This window comes from Hevea brasiliensis, chromosome 13 (assembly GCF_030052815.1).
Source record: "Hevea brasiliensis isolate MT/VB/25A 57/8 chromosome 13, ASM3005281v1, whole genome shotgun sequence".
Lineage (NCBI taxonomy): Eukaryota > Viridiplantae > Streptophyta > Magnoliopsida > Malpighiales > Euphorbiaceae > Hevea > Hevea brasiliensis.
Genome location: NC_079505.1, coordinates 50,272,051 through 50,283,274, shown reverse-complemented (window position 1 = coordinate 50,283,274; position 11,224 = coordinate 50,272,051). Strand labels below are relative to the sequence as shown.

The following is an 11,224-nucleotide window of genomic DNA, read 5'->3' as shown; positions in this document are numbered from 1 at the left end:
AGATCCATGTTAGACTATGCTTTTCCTAGATGTACCGATGTGAGAGATACAGACCTATTATTGGAGCTAATCAATTTGAATTAAAAATCGGTCTTATTCAAATGGTTCGAATTCACAATTTGGAGGTAGCCCACTTGAAAATCCTCATTCTCATTTGAAGAAATTTTTGATGATATGTGGTACACAAAGACAACCTGGAGTTTCGATGAAGTTATTCGGCTCACATTATTTCCATTTTCTCTTGATTCAGATTGGAGTGGTATGACTCACTCCACAAGCTATTATAGCTACTTGGGAGCAATTTATCTCAAGCTTTTCTATCTCAATTTTTCCCACAGGAAAACTACTCATTTGAGGAATTTGATGGTAGCTTTTAAACCAAGAGATGATGAAACTTTGTATGAATCTTGGATGAGATTTAAGGAGCTTGAAAGGCAATGTCCTCATCATGAAATACCCAAATGGATGATTGTTCGAATTTCTACACTGAGTTACTCCACCATAAGAAACACAATTGATTCAAGCAGGAGGAGATTTCATGAGAATGACAAGTGAAGAATGCTATGATCTATCAGAGAAGATTGCTCATAATACCCATTTATGGGGAAATCCTAGAGCACTTGAGCCAAAGAAAGTCGGGATCTATGAACTTGACTCGATTAACTACATGAATGCAAAATTTGATCAGTTGACTCAGCTTCTTAGTAATTTTTGCACAAAGGCAACAACCTCAACTCCTACAACTATGCAACAAGTTGCCTTCACAAATGGAACTCAAAGTTGTGGAGTTAATTATTCTTCTTATGGTGATGATTATTTGCAAGAGCAAGGCTTATGCAGGAGGTTATCAACAAAACCTATGGGAAATTCTTATTCTAATATGAACAACTCAACATGGAGACCACAAGCAACTTTTGCTCAACAAGGCCAAAGCTCAAATTATGCTCATAACCAGCGGTTTATGCGTGAGAACAAGCCTCAATTTCAGCCTCAATTTCAGCCCACAAGGCGACCACCACTGGATATCAAGCAAGAGCACAACAATCCCTTCCATCCCATGAACCAAGCCATCCTTGGAGAACATGATGGAGAAATTTTTGCTGAACAAAGCTAGTTGAATATCAAATTGGAGGAAGATATTAATCTCATGAGACAAACCTTGGATCAATTACAAGTCCACAACCTCATGTTGGAGACTCAATTGGCGCAACAAGCAAGCTCATCAGAAGCAATTCCTATGGGAAACTACCTAGCCAACCACAAAACCCTCATGAACAATGTAAGTTGGTGACCTTGAGAAGTGGTAAGAAAGTAGGTCAAGAGAGTGAAAACAAGAGAGAAGAAAAGAAAGCACAAAAGAAGAAAATTCAGTTGAGAGCAAGAAAAATGAAAAAGAAGAAGAAAGCAAAAGTGAGCAAGATGAGGAGAGAAACCATACATCCCACCTGAACCTTACAAACCCACCCTTCCCTACCCTCAAAGATTCATCAAGCACAAACTAGACAAGCAATTTGGCAAGTTCCTTGAAGTGCTAAAAATTGTATATCAATGTGCCATTCACTGAGGCACTATCCCAAATGCCGAGTTATGCCAAGTTTTTGAAGGAGATTCTTTCCAACAAGAGAAGGCTAGAAGATTATGACACCATCAATTTGGGAGAGCAATGCCGTGCTATAATCCAGAAGTTACCTCCCAAACTCAAAGATCCGGTGTGTTTTCCATTCCTTGTCATATTGGTGATAACTGTGTGGCAAATGCCTTATGTGACCTTGGAGCTAGTGTCAGCCTAATGCCTCTTTCAATATATGAAAAATTGAATATGGGAGAGTTGAAGCCCACAAACATGTATCTCTCATTGGCTGACCGTTCAATTAAGTATCCGGAAGGCATTCTTGAAAATGTGCCTATCAAGGTTGGAAAATTTTACATTCCGGTGGACTTTGTCATTTTGGATATGGAAGAAGACACAAAAGTTCCTATCTTATTGGGAAGACCCTTTTTGGCAACAGCTGGTGCATTAATTGATGTAAAGGGTGAGCAATTGACACTTAGAGTGGGAGATGATCAAATGATATTCAACATCAATCCAGCCATGAAAAGAAAACATGAAGAAGTTGAGTCTTGTTTGCGGGTAGAAATTATTGATGAGATTGTTCAAGAGCATTTCAGAAAAAGCTATCCACAAGACCCACTTGAAAATTGCTTAGTCCATGGTGGGAGCATTGATGATGATAACATGGCTATTTTTGCGCAATACTTGGAAAGCTCTCCACCACATCCTGAAGCCACAATTTTTCAACTTGAAGGAGTGCAAAATTTGGAGATCAAACCACCATCATTAAAGGTAGAGGATGCCCCAAAGGTAGATCTTAAACCTCTTCCTTCCAACCTCAGGTATGCTTTTCTTGGACCCAATGAAACATATCCTGTTATAATTAATGCATGTTTGACTAATATTGAGAATGACAAATTGTTGAGAGTATTGAGAGAATATAGAAGAGTTTTGGGTTATGCAATTGATGATATAAAAGGAATTAGTCCAACAGTTTGTATGCATAGGATTTTCCTTGAGCCAAATAGTAAACCTTCCATTGAACATCAAAGAAGATTGAATCCTACAATGAAGGATGTTGTGAAAAAGGAAATCCTAAAATTACTAGCTGCTGGAATTATTTACCCTATTTTTGACAGTGAGTGGGTTAGTCCTGTGCATGTTGTACCAAAGAAAGGTGGGGTGATAGTTGTTAAAAATGAAAATAATGAATTGATACCCACTAGAACTATTCTGAGTTGGAGAATGTGCATAGACTATAGGAAGTTGAACAATGCCACAAGAAAAGACCATTTTCCTCTTCCTTTTATGGATCAAATGTTAGAGAGATTAGCCAAGCATTCATTCTTTTATTACTTAGATGGATATTCTGGTTTCTTTCAAATTCCAATACATCCTGATGACCAAGAAAAAACTACCTTTACATGTCCCTATGGCACCTTTGCATATCGAAGGATGCCATTCGGATTGTGTAATGCGCCTGGCACATTTCAAAGGTGCATGATGGCTATTTTTTCTGATTTTATTGAAGAAATTATGGAGGTCTTCATGGATGACTTTTCAGTATATGGAACTAATTTTGATTCATGCTTGACTAATTTGTCTAAAATCTTGCAGAGATGTCGATAATGATTTGGTGTTGAATTGGGAGAAATGCCACTTTATGGTCCAAGAGGGAATCGTTTTAGGGCATTTAATCTCAAAAAGGGAATTGAAGTGGATAGAGCCAAAATAGAAATTATTGAAAAATGCCCCCTCAACCATCACAAAGGAGTGCGGAGTTTCCTTGGACATGCTTTGGGTTTTCTGGCGATTTATTCAGATTTTTCTAAACTTGCTAAACCCTTAACAAATCTTTTGAATCATGATGTTAAATTTGATTTTAATCAAGATTGTATGGTTGCTTTTTGCGAGTTAAAGACGGCATTAACAACGACTCCTATCATGCAACCCCAGTTGGACTTTGCCATTCAAATTATGTGTGATGCAAGTGAGTTTCTTTGTTGGAGCTGTCCTTGGCCAACGAAAAGATAGAAAACCTTATGCCATTTACTATGCAAGCCGAACCCTTGATGAAGCTCAAGTCAATTACGCCACAACTGAAAAGGAGTTCCTTGCGGTAGTATTTGCACTCAATAAATTTCGTTCTTATTTGGTCAACTCAAAGGTAATTGTTTTCACTGATCATGCAGCAATAAAGTACTTAATGAGCAAGAAAGAAGCTAAATCTAGGTTGATTAGATGGATTTTATTACTTCAAGAATTTGATTTGGAAATAAGAGATAAAAAGGGTGTTGAGAATGTGGTGGCTGATCACCTTTCTAGGATAAAAACTGAAAATAAAGATGATGAAATTGTGCCAATTGATGAGTTTTTCATGAATGAGCAGTTGTATGTGTTGAATTCTGCACTTCCATGGTTTGCTGATATTGTGAATTTCTTGTCTTGTGGTGTCTTGCCACCTGATTTATCTTGGCAGCAAAAGAAAAGATTCTTGCATGATGTTAAATTTTATTCTTGGGAAGAACCGCTTTTGTTTAGGAGATGCAATGATGGAATAATTAGAAGATGTATACCAGAGGAAGAAATGCATGATGTTATTTACCATTGTCATTCCTCTGAATATGGTGGTCATTTTAGTGTCTCAAAAACTGTTGAAAAGGTCTTGACATCAGGTTTCTATTGGCCTAAAATGTTTAAACATGTGAGAGACTTTGTAAGCAAGTGTGATAGGTGCCAAAGGGTAGGCAACATTTCCAAGAGAGATGAGATGCCCCAACAGTCCATATTAGAAGTTGAATTATTTGATGTGTGGGGAATTGATTTCATGGGGCCATTTCCATCTTCATATGGGAATAAATATATCTTGGTAGGGGTGGACTATGTATCTAAATGGGTAGAAGCTATAGCTACACCTACCAATGATGCAAAAGTTGTGGTAAAATTTCTGAAAAATTTGTTTTGACCAGTTTGGTGCCCCACGTGCCATAATCGATGATGGTGTTAGCCAATTTAGCAACCACCAATTTGAAAAGTTGATGAGAAAATATGGGGTAAAGCATAGGATTGCCACACCATATCACCCTCAAACAAATGGCCAAGTAGAAATCACAAATAGAGAAATCAAGCAAATCTTGGAGAAAATCACAATAAGTCCAGAAAAGATTGGTCCCTTAAATTAGATGACACTCTTTGGGCATATAGAACAGCATTTAAAACCCCCATAGGAACTACACCTTATAGGTTAGTTTTGGGAAATCATGCCATTTGCCTGTAGAATTAGAACACAAAGCTTATTGGGCCATTAGAGCAATCAATTTTGATTTGCAAGTCATGGACATAAAAGACTTTTGCAACTTGATGAATTAGAAGAATTGAGACTTGATGCTTATGAAAATGCTAGGATCTATAAAGAAAGAACTAAAAATGGCATGATAAGCATATCAAGAAAAGGACTTAAAAGAAGGAGATTTGGTTCTCTTATTCAATTCAAGGTTAAAATTTTTCCAGAAAATTAAAATCAAGGTGGTCAGTCCATTCAAAATTGTGAAAGTTTTACCTCATGGTGCTGTGGAAATTTTTGGTGAAAAATCTGTAATTTCAAGGTAAATGGACAAAGGTTGAGGCATTATTTAGCCGGTGAGCCAATTGAGAAAATAGCAACTTGCTATCTTTCTCATTCTCCATGAAATTTTGAGTAAGTATGGTCAAGCTAAAGACCTAAACTTAGCATTTTTGTGCATAACTCCCAATTTTTCTTTCATTAGTTTTATGTTTTGTTTATATACTCCTTATTCGAGTTTAACATTGTTCTAATTTCCTTGTGCAGATGGGATACAATACATTGCAAGCAAATGAGCATATAAAAAAAAAAAAAAAAAAAAAAAACATTTCATGTCTTTAATTTCATTGCTTAATTACTTCATATTTTGAACTTATTTTGCTTGTGTTGTTTTTATTTTACTTGAACCATTTACTTATTCAGTTTTTTTTAGTTCCTCATAAAATACATTTTTCTTTTATATTTTTAGTACATTGCTCACTTGCTTTTATGTGCTACTTCGGATTTACACTTGATGGCTATATTTTTGAGCTTAACTTCACTATTCCAAATTTTTTAGATTAATCGATTTAATTAATTTATTCCATTGCACTGTTTCTTTTGCATTGAGTGCAAGAATGTCCAAATTTTATCTAATTAAATTGGTGCACTTCAATGAGGTAACAATTCTCATCTCAGCTTGTGTCATTGTCAACACAAGTTGTGCTATCGCTTATGCAACAGGGTAATAATTCTTTATGCACATATGATCTACCCATTTTCTGCACATTATCCCATTCCATGCACTCTTCTAACATTGAGGACAATGTTCATTCTGAGTATGGGGGAGAGGGTAAATTTTTTGCAAAAATTATTTTTCCTCTTTCATTTGCATATAGTGACACATTCATTACTACGTATATACACTTGCATATAGCCTCATATACTTAGTTACGCATACTTAGTTGCAATTAGGTTGACTATACATTTACACTCATGCATATCATTCACTCATTTAAAATTTTTGAATTTTTAAACCATCTTTGAATTCCATAAGCCACTTATTCAAGCAATCCAAATTGCCTTTAGATGGTTAGTGGAATGAAAGTTCCAAAGAGGTACAAAGTCTTAAGCATTATTCTTTCTCTTACTTAATAGCTGAAAATTAATATATCAATTTAGGTATGCAGTGCTAGTTAGTTATTTTGAGTTTTGAGTGTCTGGATAAGCCTTTAAGGAAGAAAATGGTCATTGTCGTCTCACCATTCCTAGAACAAGCATCTTAGATCTTTCAAAGCGAAATTTTTAACTTGCATTTGATAAGAATATGATTTAGGCATTCCTTCATATTTTAAACCTCACATTTAGCCTTAACCTACCTCAATTTCATTTTAACCCTTGCAAACCCCCTTGAACCTTAATCTCCTAATTTCTTTGGAACCCAAATCATTTACCTAGCCATTAAACCTAAACACTACCACCTATCTATGAGAATAGTATTTTAGCAATTAAGTGCATAAAAAAATGATAATGATATAAAAAAAATAATAATAATAATAATAATAAAATAATTAAAAAAAAAAAAATCTCGGAGGATTGAAACATCTTGAAAAGTGCTAGAGTAATTGTCAAAAGTTGAAAAGGTCACCAAAATATCCCAAAGGTAATTTTGGGTGTGACATGAAATAGGGACACATACAAAATCAAAATAAAATAAAATAAAATAAGCATAAAAAAATAGTCCCTTTGTATAATCATTGTGATAGCACTTGAGATTCATTGTGAATTTCTTTCCTCTTGATATAAAAAAAAAAAAATATTGGATGCACTTTGAGTTTCATGATTAATATTATTCTCATATTTTGTTTACCTTATTCCCTTTCTTTGTTAACCACAATTTTACCTATTGGACCCCATTACAACCCTTAAAAAGACCTAATGATTCTTTGAAAAATGCTTGTTACATTAGTAGAGTTAGATCTTTTATGCTTGCATATGGGTTTGGCAATATAATCTTCCATACATTACTCACCATCTATTTGAGACACATTGGCTATCTATTTCATTTAGGTTTGTTTTGGCACAATTGACTCTTGTAGTTGGTTGGTATTTGTTGCTTGGGTTGATTGGTTAATTCTTAGCTATTCTGTAATAGTTGAGAGTGCTTGCTTCATTCTTTGTGCTTTTGCTGGTGGGAATTTGGAATGTTGGTGGCTAGAGGTAAGTTGGTGGTTTGGATTAGTGAATTTTGTGTTTTCAAAGACTGATTCTATTCCCTTCCAAATGAGTTTTAATGAAATTTTGCTTGAGGACAAGCAAGAGTTTGAGTATGGGGGAATTTGATGCATGCATTTTATATCATCATTTAGGAGTAATTTTTGCACATAATTTACCCTTATTCATAGCTATTATTTTAGATATTAGTATATATTTAGTCAATTTTACAATTTTCACATTTCTTAGTTTAATTTTTGGAATTTATTTGTTTTGTAGGTTAAATCTGGAGAAATTTGATGTATTTTGATCAGAGTAGCCATTTGGAGGAGATTAAAATCGAATTGCAAAAAAAAAAATTTTGAAGTTGAGAAAAAAAAAATGGCCGAGAGCGTCACAACCATGACACACAACTCGGCTTATGTCGCTTTCTTGGAAAATTTTTTGACGTGGCATTCAGTTACTCCAGCCTTTTTACCTCACTTTTTATAGATACATCCCCCTTTTACCCATTCTAGAACAATCCCTTAGCCTATATAAAGACCCATTTTATCACTTTCTTGGGATATAGAGATATAGAGATATAGAGAGCATAGAGAGCATAGAGAGCATAGAGAGCAAGGGAGGCATTTTTAGAAAGATAGAAAGAGGGAAAGGGAGGAGCATCTTCTGCATCTTCTTCCAGCAGCAGCAAGGATCAAGTTTCTGCACTTTTCTGCAGAGATCCTGCTGCAAATTTGCTGTGTTTTTCTACCTTTAGCTTACATTTCCATTATTTCTTCATTTCTTCATTTGGGTTTGTCTTTAAACAATGAATTGTGAGTAGTTGATTGAGATTCTAGAGATGGGTTTGTAAATATTGATTTGTTTTGTGGTTTTGAACTGATTTAGCCATTTAAATGAAGATTGTTATATTTTGATTTATTGCTTGTGTGCTTATTTCCTTGCTTGATGAATGGGCCCTCATTAAGTTAAGTTTTAATCCTTAATAGATGGACTGAAAAGTGAATATTGGGGATGGATAATCTTGCAATAAACTTTATTTTCTTGGTGTTAGAAATAAGCTAAGAAGATTAAGGGGAACTTTCCAAAAATCAATTAGAGCATTAATTGGGTTTTTGTTAGATTTGAAATACCGTGAAAACAGGGTTTGATTTAATGAAAACCAATTTTGAGATGCATGAAAAAGCTTTCAAAATTTAAGAATTGATTTCCTCAAAATTGCAATTCTCATGTGTTTGGCTAAATTAGGAAAAACCACATGCAAACAATATTGAAAATCCAATCTCTAGAATCAATTTATTTTTCATTGAAATTAGATATAAATCCTCCAAACCTCATAAATAGCAATTTAAATTTAAATCCAATTTAAATCCAATTTCTATAATCACTTTATTTTTATTTTTATTGAATTTAGATTTAATTTCTCTCAATTTCATAAATAGATATTTCAAATTAATTTTTTTGGGTAATCTAGTTTAATTAATTTTAGTTAATTGATTGATCTAGTTTTAATTCCTCAAATACCAATTTTAATTCCAAATTTCATTTTACATCTTTAATTTTTGTCTTAATTTTAATTTTTAGATTTTATTTTTAATATCTTTTAATTTTTGTCATTCTAATTTGCTTATACTTTTATTTCCAATTTAAGCACAATTCCCTGTGGGATCGATATCAATTTTTAAAACTATACTACTGTGACCCGTGCACTTGCGGACACCGTATCATCCGCCAGTTGTCCCCTTATGTCATTTTCAGCCTTTCGTGAGCGATTCCAAAATCCTCTCGTTTTTTCAAGTTCTTCCGACACCGATCACACTCCGGTAAGGGTTTTGATCTTTCTTTTAGTTTAAATTTCCTCTTTTCTTTGAAAATGAGCGGCGCCGAGGGTCAGAGAGCGGCAAGCCCCCCTTCCGTTTAGGTCTCGTGGTCATCAGATGAGGTAGAGGTAGTCGAAATAAGTGGGCGATCTGCACCTCCTAGGACCTCTATTCCAGCCCGCAGTCAAGCAGCAGCCTCGAGGAAAACACATTCTTCAGGGAGAGAAAACCTCCCCATGGACGAGCGGCCATCAATTCTTCAAGAAACCAACCTGCAGTCGTTCAGCCAAGAGTATAACATTCAGCCCGATTCATACGAACTCATTAAGTGTCACGGCGATCTTCGAGCCGATCACTTCTTCGAAGAGAATGATATGATCATGGTATACGAAGAGCAATTAAAAGTCGGGCTGCGGTTCCCTCTTGACGACTTCTTCAAGGAAGTTCTAAAATTTCACCAAGTGTGCATAGCCCAAGTTCACCCGAACTCATGGCGGATCCTAGTGGCCTTCAGAGGCCTTTGCCGAGCCAAAGGACTCAGTCCTACAGCTAAGGTGTTCGCCGAACTACATAGGCTAACTCATCGAAAGGACGACGAGTATTGGTTCTTTCAGGCGAAGCCACATTGTGGGCTTTTCACCGATCTGCCCTCCTTCCTGAAGAATTGGAAGAATCGCTTTTTTATTCTGAGGAGCAAAATTCCGAATGGCTTTGAGGGTTTCCCACGCAGCTGGCTGCATCAGGGCCCGTTAATTCCGAAGCGCATCACCCTGAATAGAGAAGAGGGCCTAATGGTGATGGAACTGAAAGATCAGGCGGCCAGACAGAAATTCTCTTGTTTAGATGCAGTGACAGCCGAACTGCATCATTGGACTATGCAGCTGGTCACCGGCCAAGAACGCGGGCTTCAGCTCTCTGACCTCGGCTTCGGTACTTTCTATATCTCTGATCTTTGGGCCTTAGCGATCTCACTAACCTTTTCTCTAGCAGGTATGGCAAGCAGCGAAGCTTCTAAGGAGAGCCGGAAGCGAAAGAAAGAGGTCTCCCAAAAGGTGTGGGAGATGAAGCATTCCGAGCTGCTTCGTACGCCCAGGCATGATCCCGAGGAGATGCAAGGAGGCTAGTCTCAACCCTCGGGACAGCCGATCCCTGACATAGAAGTGGTCCGGTCTCCTCCTCGTCAAGAAGAGCCGCCACCACCCCCTCCAGTTGCTTCGAGTGCGGAAGGGGGTCCTTCCCAACCACCTGTGAGGACCCTTTCCCGCGGCGCCCAAATCCTGATCCACTCGCTGGAGAAGAACCGCACGGTTCGAGAGAACCCGGGTTTTGCTAAGGTCTTAGGGTCCTCCATCTGCCTTCGAGAGGATCGGGATAGGCTATCCCCGAACAACCTCGATGATATCCTGACACAAACTATGAGCCTGAGCGTGGAGAGTCTGGTGAACCAACATATTATCCGAGTGAAGGCTCACCGCTTGAGGCAGGATGTCGAGAAGGTGGGACAGGAAGCTGCTTCCCTCCGATCTCAACTTTCGTCCCCCCAAAACTACATATCTGAAATTGAGGGGCGGATAAAATTCTACGAGGATAAGCTGGCCGAGCAGGCTCATGTTCTTGAAGAGGTTTGGGCACTCCGAGCTGCTGAAGTCGCTCCCATCACTGAGGAGCTTAAAGCAAAAGAAGAAGAGGCAGTGACAAGGGAGGCCGGTGCTTATGTGAATGCTCATGGGGATCTCTTGGCCGAGCTCAAGAAGCGTTATCCCGAGGAGGACTTCTCCTAGATGGTGGACTTGGCTCCCCAAGATGAAGAGGATAGCGAGGAGGAGGCTGAAGGTGAGAGAGGAAGCAAACAAAATGTAGAACAGGCTGGGGGTGATCCTCCAGCAGAATGACTTGTATAAATTTTAATTTGAAATGAAATGAAATTCCCTTTTTGTTCAATGAATGGATGGGATCGGAAAGTATCTAAATTGCATAAGCACTTGATTGTCTGAAAATATTACAACAATTAAAAGTGATTATTAATCCAAGTGTAAAAGGTCGGAAAACATTGTAAGCATGAGATCGGCTGAGAACAAACGCTAAACGGGACTT

The 11,224-nt window shown here is 37.2% G+C and overlaps 1 non-coding gene across 1 annotated transcript; it reads right to left on the bottom strand.

The window, feature by feature from the left end:
• Positions 1-348: 348 nt before the first annotated feature.
• Positions 349-455, bottom strand: LOC131172336 (small nucleolar RNA R71). Its single transcript, XR_009142818.1, has one exon. It is a non-coding gene; the product is annotated as a small nucleolar RNA R71 (small nucleolar RNA).
• Between the last annotated feature and the right edge of the window lie 10,769 nt (positions 456-11,224).